The sequence below is a fragment of the Chelonia mydas genome, chromosome 5, assembly GCF_015237465.2.
Source record: "Chelonia mydas isolate rCheMyd1 chromosome 5, rCheMyd1.pri.v2, whole genome shotgun sequence".
Taxonomy (NCBI): domain Eukaryota; kingdom Metazoa; phylum Chordata; order Testudines; family Cheloniidae; genus Chelonia; species Chelonia mydas.
The window spans coordinates 19,613,700-19,626,232 of NC_051245.2; the positions used below are offsets into that span (position 1 = coordinate 19,613,700).

Genomic DNA, 12,533 nt, shown 5'->3' on the forward strand with positions numbered 1-12,533 from the left:
TGTTTTATTATTGATATATTCTTCTGAGTTATACGTACTTGATTTGTTTTTTCTTTCTTATATATATAATATATATATACATAAAAATAATGTACATTGTGTAATTTTTTTTTTTTAAGTTCAGATAACTGAGATAAGGGGCAGGATGAAATGTAACCGAGTGGAGCACAGAAACGTAAACTGGCGGAAGAAAAGAAACAAAAAACTAGTGAAATTTTCCAAAATCTTCCAAAGCTGACATCATTTTTCAAAGTGAATCCATCAGAAGCAACATCTTCTCTCAGTAGCACAGACATCGTTCCAAAACCTGTAGGTGTTTCAGAGACTGACCCTTCTTCTATTGGTGAAACAAACACCATTCCAGAACATGTGGATGTGTCAGAGACTGTAACTGATCATCCTACTCCTGGTGGTAAAACAGACATTGTTCTAGAAGGTGTGGATGTGTCAGAGACTGAACCTGCTCATGCTGTAAATAATAGGAGAAAAGATCCTGGTATGTGGGTTGATTTCAGTACCGATGACGTAGCTTACTGGATAGATCGTGGACCAAATGACTGTCAACACCACACTGGGCCATTGGAGAAATCACGTCGGACTTTTACCAATGGCAAACAAACAAGATATTGTCCACAAAAAATATTTTTCGGCATGAAAGCGAATGGTGAGAAATACACTCAAGAATGGCTACTGTATTCACCATCAGCAGGGTCTGTGTACTGTTTTGTTTGCAAACTTTTTGCATATAAACCTTCAACATCCCGGTTTGCTGCAGATGGATTTAGTGACTGGCGGAATACTGTTTTAATTGAACAACATGAAAATAGCACTACTCACAGAGATTCAATGTTGACATATTTAAATCGAAGACAGGGCTTTGGATTGACACAAAAATTGGAAGAACAAATTAAAGGGGAGCGTGAATACTGGCAACATGTCTTGCAGCGTGTTATAGCTGTTATTCAAACATTAGCTGAACGTGGTCTGCCTTTCCGGGGATCAAATGACACATTTGGATCATTGCAGAATTGCAGAAATTTCTTGGGATTGTTGGACCTTGTGGCTCAGTTTCACCCATTTTTAGCAGGCTATATCTCAAAATATGGGAATGCTGGCAAAAGTAACCCATCGTACTTATCCAAGATAGTATGTGATGAACTCATTGGTCTAATGAGTGACAAAGTTCATTCAGCTATTGTGGATGAAATAAGTACTGCTGGGTACTTCAGTTTATCTGTCGATTCTACACCTGATCTTTCATATATTGATTAATTGAGTATTGTACTAAGATATGTGTCTCCCACAGATGGAAAACCAGTTGAACGATTTATAACATTCCTCAATTTGAAAAGCCACACTGGTGAAGAAATGGCAAATCAAGTACTGCATTATCTGTGCCAAGTTTGCAAAACAGATTTCTCAAAGTGCAGAGGACAATCTTATGACAATACTGCCAACATGTCAGGGCGTTATCAAGGAATGCAGAAGAAGCTTTTAGAACAGAACAAATATGCCATATTCATTCCATGTGCTGCACACTCTCTCAATCTTATTGGCCACCGTGCTGTTGATTGTTGTCTGGTGGTAGTAAGTTTTTTCTCAACAGTCCAGTTACTTATACATTTTCTCAGCCTAAACACACCGATGGGAAGTTCTTAAAACATATTTGGGCAATGATTGTGTGTTGAAATCTCTTTCTAATACTCGCTGGGAGGCACATGCAGTGGCAACAAGTGCAATTCTGGAGTCCTACTCAAAGATTGTGGATGCATTAGAAAGTATAGCTGAAGTCCAATCACAAAAGGGAGAAACTATACGAGAGGCAGAAAACATTGCAAACAAGATGCAAGAACTAGAGTTTGTATTCATGTTGACCATATGGAATGAAATTTTACAACACTTTTTCCACACAAATCAAGCTCTTCAAGAAAAAAAATTGGATTTGAAAACATGTGCAGACCTCTGTCAATCATTAGCAGACCACTTACACACTTTGAGGAATGATTTAGAAAGATTTGAAGACATATCAAAAGATATCTTGCCTGATACTAACTACAAAGAAGCCTAGTCCCTCAACCGAATCAGGAAAAAACAAGCAAATGATAGCAGTACAACACAAACAGTGTTGAATCCTAGAGTCAAATTTCATGTATCTACTTACTATGCTATAATTGATACACTTGAAACTCATATGAAGAGGAGAGATGAAATGTACAAAGAAGTATCAAGTAGATTTTCTTTTCTAAACGATATGGACTTATCTGACAAACAATATTACAAGGTTCCCAAAAGCTAGTTGTGTCATACCCTGTTGACTTGAACATGAATCTCTGTGGAGAAGTACAGCAGTTCCACTGTTATATGCACGCAAAGTTTAATGAAACAGGAAAAATGAAATTCAGTCACATTGATTTTCATGACAAAATACTGAAAGACGAAATACAATGTGTATTTCCAAATATAGAGCTCGCACTGCATATTTTTCTAACATTGATGATTACTAACTGCTCCGCAGAATGCTCTTTTTCTCACCTGAAAAGAATAAAAAACCCTCAGAGAACAACAATGTGTCAGGACAGACTTGATTCACTTTCCCTATTGTGTATGGAAACAGACATGCTTCGTTGAGTCAGCTTCAATGAACTTATCCAGAATTTTGCAATCAGAAAATCTAGAAAGAAACTATTTTAATTTCAGCAAACATGTAAGTTTTGTGTCATTTCGAAAAATAAAATTTTATTTACAGCCTTACCAAACACTTCAGGCAAATTCACCAGTGAAGATAAACTGTTAAAACAAATTTATTGACTACAAAAGATAGATTTTAAGTGATTATAAGTGATTTAAGTGATTTTAAGTAATTTAAGTGATTATACGGCAAAAAAGTAAGAGTTAGTTACCAAAAGAAAAGAAAATATAAGCATGCAGTCTAAACTCTCAACCCTATCAAACTGGGAAACATCTAGATTAAGCAGTTTTTCTCACCCCACTGAAGATTGCAGTCCTTAATATACAGGTTTGTCCCTTAAACCTGGGCCAGTCTTCTCTGTTGGAGTCTTCAGTGTGTCTTTGTTGCTTGCAGCATAGGTGGGGGAGAGGAGAAAAGGCCAAGCATGGGATCCCTGTGTTCTGTTTTATACCCTCAGTCCAATGAGCTTGGAGAACACAAGTCCAAGCATGTCTGGTGGGCATTGTTGAGTCCCTAGGCAAGGTTGAGCAATTCCCCTGGTGTGGCTTTTTGCAGGTGAGTCATTGAATTGTAGCTCCCATGCTGGACCACGCCTGTTATGGTTGTTTGACATCCATCCGGGTGTTGGTTACTTTCCTTGGCACTGTCTCTGGAGAGCTAGTATCTGGATGCTTTCCAACCCACAGCATATTTTAGTGACAACCATACAACATAATTCTCGTAACTTCAAAATCATTAATGATACACGTATTTTAATAGAACAGTGACTTTCAGCAGATCATAACCTTTCCCCTGATAATTCACGTGGCCTGCTTTATATGCAATATCACAATTATATATAAACGAGGAATATGAGGGTAAATGCTTCCCAAGGTACAGAGTGTCAGAATGGACTTTGGAACTTGGTCAGCCCTGTCACTAGGAATATATGGTAAGGATTTTTCCTTGAACCAAGTCTAGTTTGTTGAGTGTTAGCTACTAGAGAGCATGTTATCTTCATTTCTCTTGTAACCATTTCTGACTTTAATACCTTATAATTGTACTCACTTAAAATCTTTCTCTTTGTAGTTAAACGTTTTATTTTTGAATCAGAACTAATCCAGTGTTGTGTTTAAACTGAACTGAGTACCTCCACTCGAATATCCTCCACTCAAATATCCACTTGACTATTGGCCCCTTACAAGGGAACCTTTAACATTTGAACTGTCCAGGAGAGGGACGAACAATGCGGAACAAATGTTTTTCGGAAAATTCAGGACTGGGAGTGTTGGGGTCACTCTGCAAGTGGTAACCAAGGCTGGTGGAAGCCAGAGTGTGACCAGAGTGCTGCTGACAGGCCATAGTTATACAGACACCCAAGGTGTGACCTGCATGCTGTTTGTGAGCGGCCCAGTTTGGGAACTTTAGCAGCAAAGCATTGTGAGGCACCCAAGGATGCAGGGTAGGTGGTGACACAACCCCTCACTAGTCTGAATTGCACCCTGGAATGGGACAACCACCAGTTTTATTGCATGCTCAATTTACAATCATTAAGTACTCTTATAGGTACTGTCTTACAGATTATAAAAATAATTTTAAGGTAGCTCTTTAGATTTTTACAAAGATTAATTTATTAGTTCGCACAACATCTCTGTTAAGTAGCAAGTATTCCCCCCAAAAAACAGAGTTCAGGAAGTTACTTGGTACTATCATCATGCGCCCATACTCTCTAATAAGTATTTTCCCTGTAGGTACTTTAACAAACACATATTCTTCATAGATAAACTACAATACCCACAAAGTAGTTACTCCCCACATGGGTGGGCACTCTGTACTAACTCTCCAGTGTTTAGAGCTTGTCTGCACTTTAAAATTTACTGAACTAGCTCTTGTGGAATAATTATTAGTTATTCTGGAATATTTATTAGTTCACAGATTCCAAGGCCAGAAGGGAACACTGTGATCATCTAGTCTGATCTCCTGTATAACGCAGGAAACAGAACTCTTCCCCCGCCCTCAACATTCTTAATGGTTTATAAAAACATCCAACCTTGATTTAAAAATGGTCAGTGATGGTGAAACCACCTCCACACTCCATAAATTATTCCAATAGGTAATTACGCTCGCCATTAAAAATTTACAACTTATTGCCAGTCTGAATTTGTCTAGCTCCAACCTCCAGCCATCAGAGCCTGTTATCCCTTCCTATGGTAGACTGAAGAGCCTATTATCAAACACGCGTTTATTTTCGATGGCTATTAGTTATCCCAGAGGAACTCCCGGCGCGGAGATACTCTGAGATAAGAGGACCTTTTCCTGACTTAGTTTAGCCCATGACTAGGGTGCTAGGCCCTGTGAGAACGCAATGACTACATAATATAAAGCGCTCTCCAAAGACGGTCATTGTCTCCTGCACCAGGCATCCCCCGCGACCTGCCGCCCCAGAAGCCTCCCCCTCTCCAAGGCGGGGCGCTCTGGACTCCGAAGCGCCCCAGCCGCACCCTCCAAACACGCCGCCCCCGCCGCAGCACTGCAGCCGTAACGCTCCGCCCGTCCACCAAAGGGGGAGGGGGTCACGCCGCTGTGGTCTCCATAGTCACGCCGATTCCTCAGCCTGCCGTCAGTCACTGCGGCGAGGCTTTGCGACACTTGCTGTGGGAGTCACGGCGGCTGGCTGGAGCTTGTCAGCTGATTTACTGCACCCGAGCGGGGGGTAGAGGGGCAGAGAGCCCTGGGCAGCCCCATCCCCGCGAGTAGGGGCCAGGGCCGGGCCGGGCCGCACACCACACCACAGACTGCGGCAAGATCGGGTCCTGCCTGGACAGGTGAGTGCCTCACTTGGGGGGAGGGGTAACTGCCCTAGTCCCATGGGGGACCCCCACTTCTGTGCAGGAGGCTTTGTCTCCTTCTCCGAGTGTGACCTCCCTCGCCGGGGCTTTGCTCTGCCTGGCACCTCCCCTCCCCGCAGCACGAGCCCCCCTTGGGGCTGGGCTCTGCCTGGCAATCCTGCCCCCCCGCAGCGTGAGCCCAGCTTGGGGGGGACGGGACGACGAAGACGACACAGGGGCTGCCTGGCACCCCCCTGCAGCTCAGCTGGGTGTCAGCTGTGTCATTTCAGGGGGTTTGAGTGGGTTGCAGACACTTGCTAATGTCCTCTTGGAATTGCCCCAGTCAGGGGGTTCAGGATCTGGCTGAGTTGCAGACTCATTGTTGTCACCAGACCTTATTCATTCAGTTAATTGTGTTACAGCTTTCACTTTCCAAACAGTTATATTCCTTTATGAATTAGTACTCTTCTAGAAATTGGGCTCAATAAGAGGTGAGTTTCCATGAGTACAACATGTGGTTACAATACTGGGAGGGGGATTCTTTTTGCATATTGGAATATAGTGCCTGTGGAGGGGAAGCAGATTTACAAGAGGTACCAGGTTTTATATGAGTTGTGGATACTTTCCATCACCACAAGTATTATAGATAGCACCCTACCAAATTCCATTTTGGTCCAGTTCATGAACAGGGGTTTTTAAAATTTGTCAATTTCAGGTTTTCAGTTTATGTCTGAAATTTCACCATTTAGTAACCCTGGGGGTCCCGTGGGACCCAAAAGGCAGGCAGCATGGGGGGGTTGCGAGGCTATTGTAGGCAGGTCATGGGATTGCCACCTGTACTTCTGCCCGGCTGCTGGCAGGGGTGTTGCCTTCAAAGCTGGGCAACCAGAGAGGAAGGCTGCTGACCGGGAGCCCAGCTCTAAAGCCAGCACTACCACCACCATCACCAGCAGCAGCGCAGAAGTGAGGATCTCAGGGTACGGTAGGGGTGGATTACCATATGTCCGGTTTTCCCAGCAGTCTCCTGCCTCATGGGGGTGGAGGTAACAGCTCCAACTGCGGAGCTTCCTGCAGCTGGGGGAGATTCTGGAGGTGGGTCTGACCCATCCCAGGAGTAGCCCCTTCAGGGGAAGAGGAAGTCTTGTCCCTCCCCATCCTCATCCTGGACTAACAGTTGGAGCCCTGCTTAGGGCCTCAACTAGGTGCCAGATTTCACAGGGGAGATCAGATTTCATGGTCCATGATGTGTTTTTCACTGCCATGAATTTGGTAGGGCCCTAATTATAGAATCACTTAATGGGGTATGATGGCACCTAGTACTCATTTAAAGCAAATCCCCTGTTACAGGGTAGTCTTTAGGAATTAGTAACTTTTGGTAGTGACTTGATGCCAATCAGGAACTCATTCCTCTCCATCCAGATTTCAGGATTTCATAGCCATTGTTTTCCTCTATTTACTACTGTTGTGAAAGCAGATGCTTGTACCCACATAGCACTTGGTGGATTTACATGACACTTCATGCTGGTCAGATGTCAGCCAACACAGAGCTCATTGCCTGTTGTATCTTTTAGAATTTTTTCCCCATGGGAGGAATTTTCCTGTGTGTTAGGACAGGAACATGAACAAGAGGGTGACTGCAAATGATGGCGACTTATTTGCAGATTTAGGATCTATTCCTGTGAAGATTTATGCACATGCTTAATTTGTGCAGGTATGTAACCTAACTGAAGTAAACAGGACTGAAGTTCATAAAGTTAAGCACTTGTATAACTCTTTGCAAGATCAGAACCTTGGAGTATAGATCTTGCTACAGCAGCACAGCCTCTGACTAGGTTATAGATTAAATGAATTCAGTAAACTGAGTTGTGGTAGCACCTTTTGGTCAATGAATGTTGTGATCCTGTTTTAGGAATTGCTGATAGCTTTAGATATCACTCATGAATAGAGGGAACCTCCACTTCTTCCTCCTTCCACAAGTTTCAGGACAGAAAGAAAGATGATGATGATTGTCATCGTATGTTTGTGTAATACACCCATGTACGTTAAGGCACTCTATAGATAACAGTATAGGGTGACTACTTATATGATACAGTACCTTTTTATTTCTAAATTCTCGGAAGTTCTCTAAGAAATTAGTAGCTTTAAAAATAACTCCTAATTAGGGAAATGTGTATGAGTTGTACAAGAAAAGTCATCACAACATGATCCCTATTGTTTTATGTAATTCCTTTCATAATAGAAGGCAACATAATCTTAGGAAATAGCAAGGAGTTTTAAATCTAGTTTCATAACTGCCTTGAGTAACTTGTACTTCATGTGACACCTTCAATGAGGAAGGTTTTTTGAGAAAAAACAAAAGTGAGATTTTTAAAGTCATCATCAAGGAAAAAACCCTTCATTACAGAAATGAGATGCTTTTAAAAGCTGGCTAAAATTAATGCTATGTAAGTGATTTTATAAAATGCGAAACTAGAAATAATTCATCTTCTCATGTAAGCAACCGTAGCAGGTATGTTCAGCCTTAATCTCATATTAATATTAAAAATTATAGTAGTCTGCACATGTATGACTTTAATAATTCTATTCACTCACTCAGCTGGGGTGAGTAAAATATCCATCTTTAGCTTTTTCATTATCTTTGCTATCATGATTAAAGTTTAAGGTGTAGATCTTGTCCGGGCTGCTAATATTTTATGAATGTTTTGCAAGCAAGTAAGGTCCTAATTTTAGAAAGTCTATTTATGATTGATTTGGTATTTGTTTGGAAATAGCGTTTAGTGAATTATTATCTTTATTTGTTGTACAGTAGTACATAAGACCCAATCAAGACCCATTGTATTAGGACTATAGAAACAAGTAACAAGAAGACAGTCCCTGCTCTAGAGAGGTCACACCATAGGTTTATGATAAGATGCAATAGGAGCTAAGACAGACAAATGACCCAGGGTGGCATTTGAGAATTGACAAAATGAGAGAACAGTGATATAGATATAGATAGATATCTAAGAAAATTTAAAACCTTGGCCTTTTTAGATATGAAGTACTTGTAGATGAATTTAATTCCAAGGTTAAGACAAAAATTATCATTTAAATGAGTAAAGGTAGTTAAACTTTCAGGCATTCTGTATAGTTTTTTTTTTTTTTTTTAAATTGAATCTGGATCCTGCAAAAACTTAATGGGTATACTCAACTGGACTACTCACACATAAAATTAAGGTTTCGGAGTAGCAGCCGTGTTAGTCTGTATTCGCAAAAAGAAAAGGAGTACTTGTTAGTCTCTAAGGTGCCACAAGTACTCCTTTTCTTTTTACATAAAATGAAGTGTGATAAAATTAATTCATCTAAGTGTGATGGAGTGGAGCTTTAAATTCATGACACCTAGAATAGAATAGTTTCCTCCCCAGAATGAGGTAATTCATTTTCATTTTGCCAACTGTGATTTTATTAATGTTCCACAGATATTTCAGACTTTTCTGAAATGTTTAGATAGAGAATTAATGAAAGTACACCACACTTAGAGTTTATACTGTACCCATTGCTGTATTTTTAAGTGCCTCATCTCAGGTGAGCTACTAAGATTAACTAACCTTTTACCTTTAGGGTAATTTCCAGGCCAATTTAATGCTTGGTCAGCCTGATGAGACTGACAGCCAGGTTGCAATCATTGTATACCCATGCATAGTACCTGGATTGAAACCATCTACTCAGTTTATGTGAGCCCCTACACAGCCTACCAACTTGGGTCAAGTTCAAAATAGTGACATGGTACCTGATCCTACAAACAGTTATGAATGTGCATAACCTTACTACCACAACCAGTCCCATTGACTTCAGTTGGCCTGCTCATGGTTAAGCATCTGCGCAAGTTAGCAGGATTAGGGTTTTGGAGGTGAGAGTCTTTGTATCCTGTTGTTAGTCCATAGATACATCAAGTCCTCTTGACAGCTGCTTTAATTTTTTGTCATCAGATGTCCAGAATTGAGCATCGTAAAATGAATAAATTTGCAGTTTAACTCACCAGCTGTTAACTTTTCTCTTCAGTTCCTTTCTGTGTGGGTGGGGGAAGTTTCATTAAAACTTGCCAACCTGAATATCTTTTTGCACGGTCTACTTGCTGGCTTCTTGCATGTAAGTAATATCCTGCTGTGCTAGCACAACAAGAAATTCACTTTTTGATTGTGCTATAATGTTGTAAAGAAATGGATTTTTAGTTGGAATTAATTGTGCTCTTAGAATTGAGGATTCCTCCTCTTGCTGTTTCTTATAGTTGCTGTAATGAAAAACTGCCTAAAAGAATTTGGATTCTTGCAGTGCTTTCTTCACTTGTATTTTGTCTGTGAATCTGTACATCTTAAAACAGTACTGAAGTCATGTAGCTGTTGTTTGCAATTCAATATATTGAGTGGCTAAAGTACACGGGAATAATTGTCATTCCCTATTCCGGTAGAATGTTCTACGCTTACCACCTGTCAACCCAGATGATAGTAATAGTCTGTGATATGTGTCAGAATGAAAGATCTGTCTTCAAAATCATTTTATTGTACTTAGTATAATGCAATGTATGCACTCTAAAACGGTATTTATTGTGGTGATTCAAAGGCATTTGCACCATTGACACTTTTATAGTTATTTGGATACGTATAAAATATATAATTTTCTTTCTTTTAATTTTTATAATAAGGAAAGCATTTGGCTGCATTTAAATTAGATAAAAGCTGAATGTAAATCATCATCATCATCATGGAAAATCCCAAAGGGATGTTGCCTCCTTGCTGATCAGTTGCCACCTAGGTCCTTAATGTGATCTGGCTGTATATTCAATTTATGTCCATCACAGGCAATCTTATTGTGCCACTGAAGGTTTTGGTGACCACATGATTGCTGGCCATGTAGCAAGAGTCTTCAGTAAACATGTTTTGGAATTTGTTGGTCTTCCACCCTAATAATGTCTGTACCAAGAAAGCCTCTGAAACCAAAACAGTGCTGATGGAGGTGGTTGCAGGGTTTGACTGAATGCACATGTATTCTGTAACTTCTGAGAAACTTCAGAAACATTTGAGTTACAACTAATAAATTGATTGGTACTGACTGTATTTACTGAACAACCAGCATGTGCGGGTGGCATCATCTAGTGGTGAAAACACAGTCCTGGGAGTCAAGACATCTGGGTTCTATTGCTGATTGCTACAGACTTTCTGTCTGACCTTGGGCAAATTATTGTTTTTGCTTTTAAAAGCATACGCTTTTGGCATGGTTCTTGGGTTGGTGCTGGTGCCAGTATGATTAATCACAAACAATCTGTGTACTGAAGTGTTTGTAAATCAAATATGGTCTCAGACCATAACAGCTCCAAAAAGAAACATTACAATTATTAAATAAATGTATGTTTAAAAATGTGTATAATCACTACATATGTTAGTGCAACCTAAATCAGAAGGACTAGAAAGAAAACATTACGTACTCTACCAATTGTATTTTTCTCTATTTAGAACATTCTTATACTTTTTTTTTTTTTTTTTGCATTGTCAGTGGAATTCAAATATGCCTATTTTAGATTTGGTATCACACAAATACAGAGATGACCACCACCCATGACATCAGCACTGATCTGTGAACTGAATTTTGGGTTTTCAGACTGTTAATAATACTAATATTTTTTTACTTCCACAGCAGCTTTAATACAAGGATTTTAGTGACATTTACAAATATTAATTAAGCCTCATATAGATTCTTTTAGGAAATTATATGAAGATAATCCGTCTATTAAAAATGCTTTTCCATTCAGTCATGCCTTCCATTTGAGGAGACCAAAGCATTTTACAAACTTTAATGATTTAAGATTAACATTCCAATTAAGTAGGTTATCATTATAACCCCATTTCGAATTGTGGAAACTGACATTTGGGGGGTTCAGTGTATTTCATTTTGCTCTTCTGTTAACCAGATCTATCTTGTGATATTTCAGATTATGGTGCATTCTAATGTAGACTTTAGAAGGCATTGGCACACGGTGCACAAGACAGCACGGAAATTGTTATTTAGTATAAGCATGTAGAATAAACCTAAAATTTTCCATTTTGTAGAAGAACTGAGCCTAGTGTGTTGGTGTTGAGTTCATAGCCAAGACTAGCTATTATTTTGAAAATTAACTCCTGGATTAAGCCTGCTAAAATGGTGAAAGATTCCTGTGCTTCAGCACTCCCAAAGCAACTAGTTAGGCCCCCTGCAATTAAAAAAAAAAAATAATGCATACTTTTAGTTGTAAGATTGTCAACAAACTTTCTATTTAATTTTAAAATCTCTTGCAATACAGTACTTTTTAAAAACATATCTTAATCATCTTTCCCATAGTTGTCACAGACATGTACATGCATATGTAGATGTCCAATCTTAAACACATCCCTCTTCCTACTTGCATCCAGGGCATGGAAATATTACCAGACATCTAATATGTACTCCTGGGGGAATTCTGTGCCACTGCGCATGTGCAGAATTAATGTCCTCTGCAGATTTCTTTGCTTTCCTGCAGAAAAATGGTTTTCTGACATGCGACCCTCTCCAGCAGTATGTTTCAGGTGCCCTGGGCAGCTGGCAGAGAGGTAAATCACTGTGGGGCAGGAGGTGGGACTAGGGAAGACCCGGCTGGTGATTCCTACCCTGCGCCCAGCTCAGCTGCTAGTCTGGGCTGGACCAGAGAGGACGAGACTTCCTCTTGCCCTGTACGACATCCAGGGCTGGGTCAGACCCACCTCCAGATTTCTCTCCCAGCTGCTGGAAGTTCTGCAAACTCTCTTTCCCCTACCTCCCGCTTCCTGCACCCATCGTTCCTTAGCTGCAGGGGGAGGGATCCCTGTACAGGGTGCTGCTCCCTGATCTGCCCTACCCCCATGCATCTAGACCCCCTCATACCCAGACCTCCTGCCAAACCTTACCCCCCTGCACTCAGAATCCCCCCGATGAGCCCCACAACGAGCCACCCGCCCCCCAGATCCCTACCCCACTGAGACCCAACCAGTTACACCAGGATCCCCACTCCC

The 12,533-nt window shown here is 40.6% G+C and overlaps 1 protein-coding gene across 5 annotated transcripts in view; it reads left to right on the forward strand.

Annotated features, from left to right (window-relative positions):
• The first annotated feature begins 5,070 nt into the window (after positions 1-5,070).
• Positions 5,071-12,533, forward strand: part of WDR7 (WD repeat domain 7) — a 346,125-nt gene continuing 338,662 nt past the window's right edge. Inside the window, exon 1 of one of the 5 annotated variants that reach the window (XM_007055311.4) lies at positions 5,071-5,493. The gene's annotated coding sequence lies outside the window, so the exon portion shown is untranslated. The remainder of the gene's footprint in view (positions 5,494-12,533) is intronic. The other 4 variants (XM_043547548.1, XM_043547547.1, XM_043547549.1 and 1 more) reach the window with 4 other exon arrangements.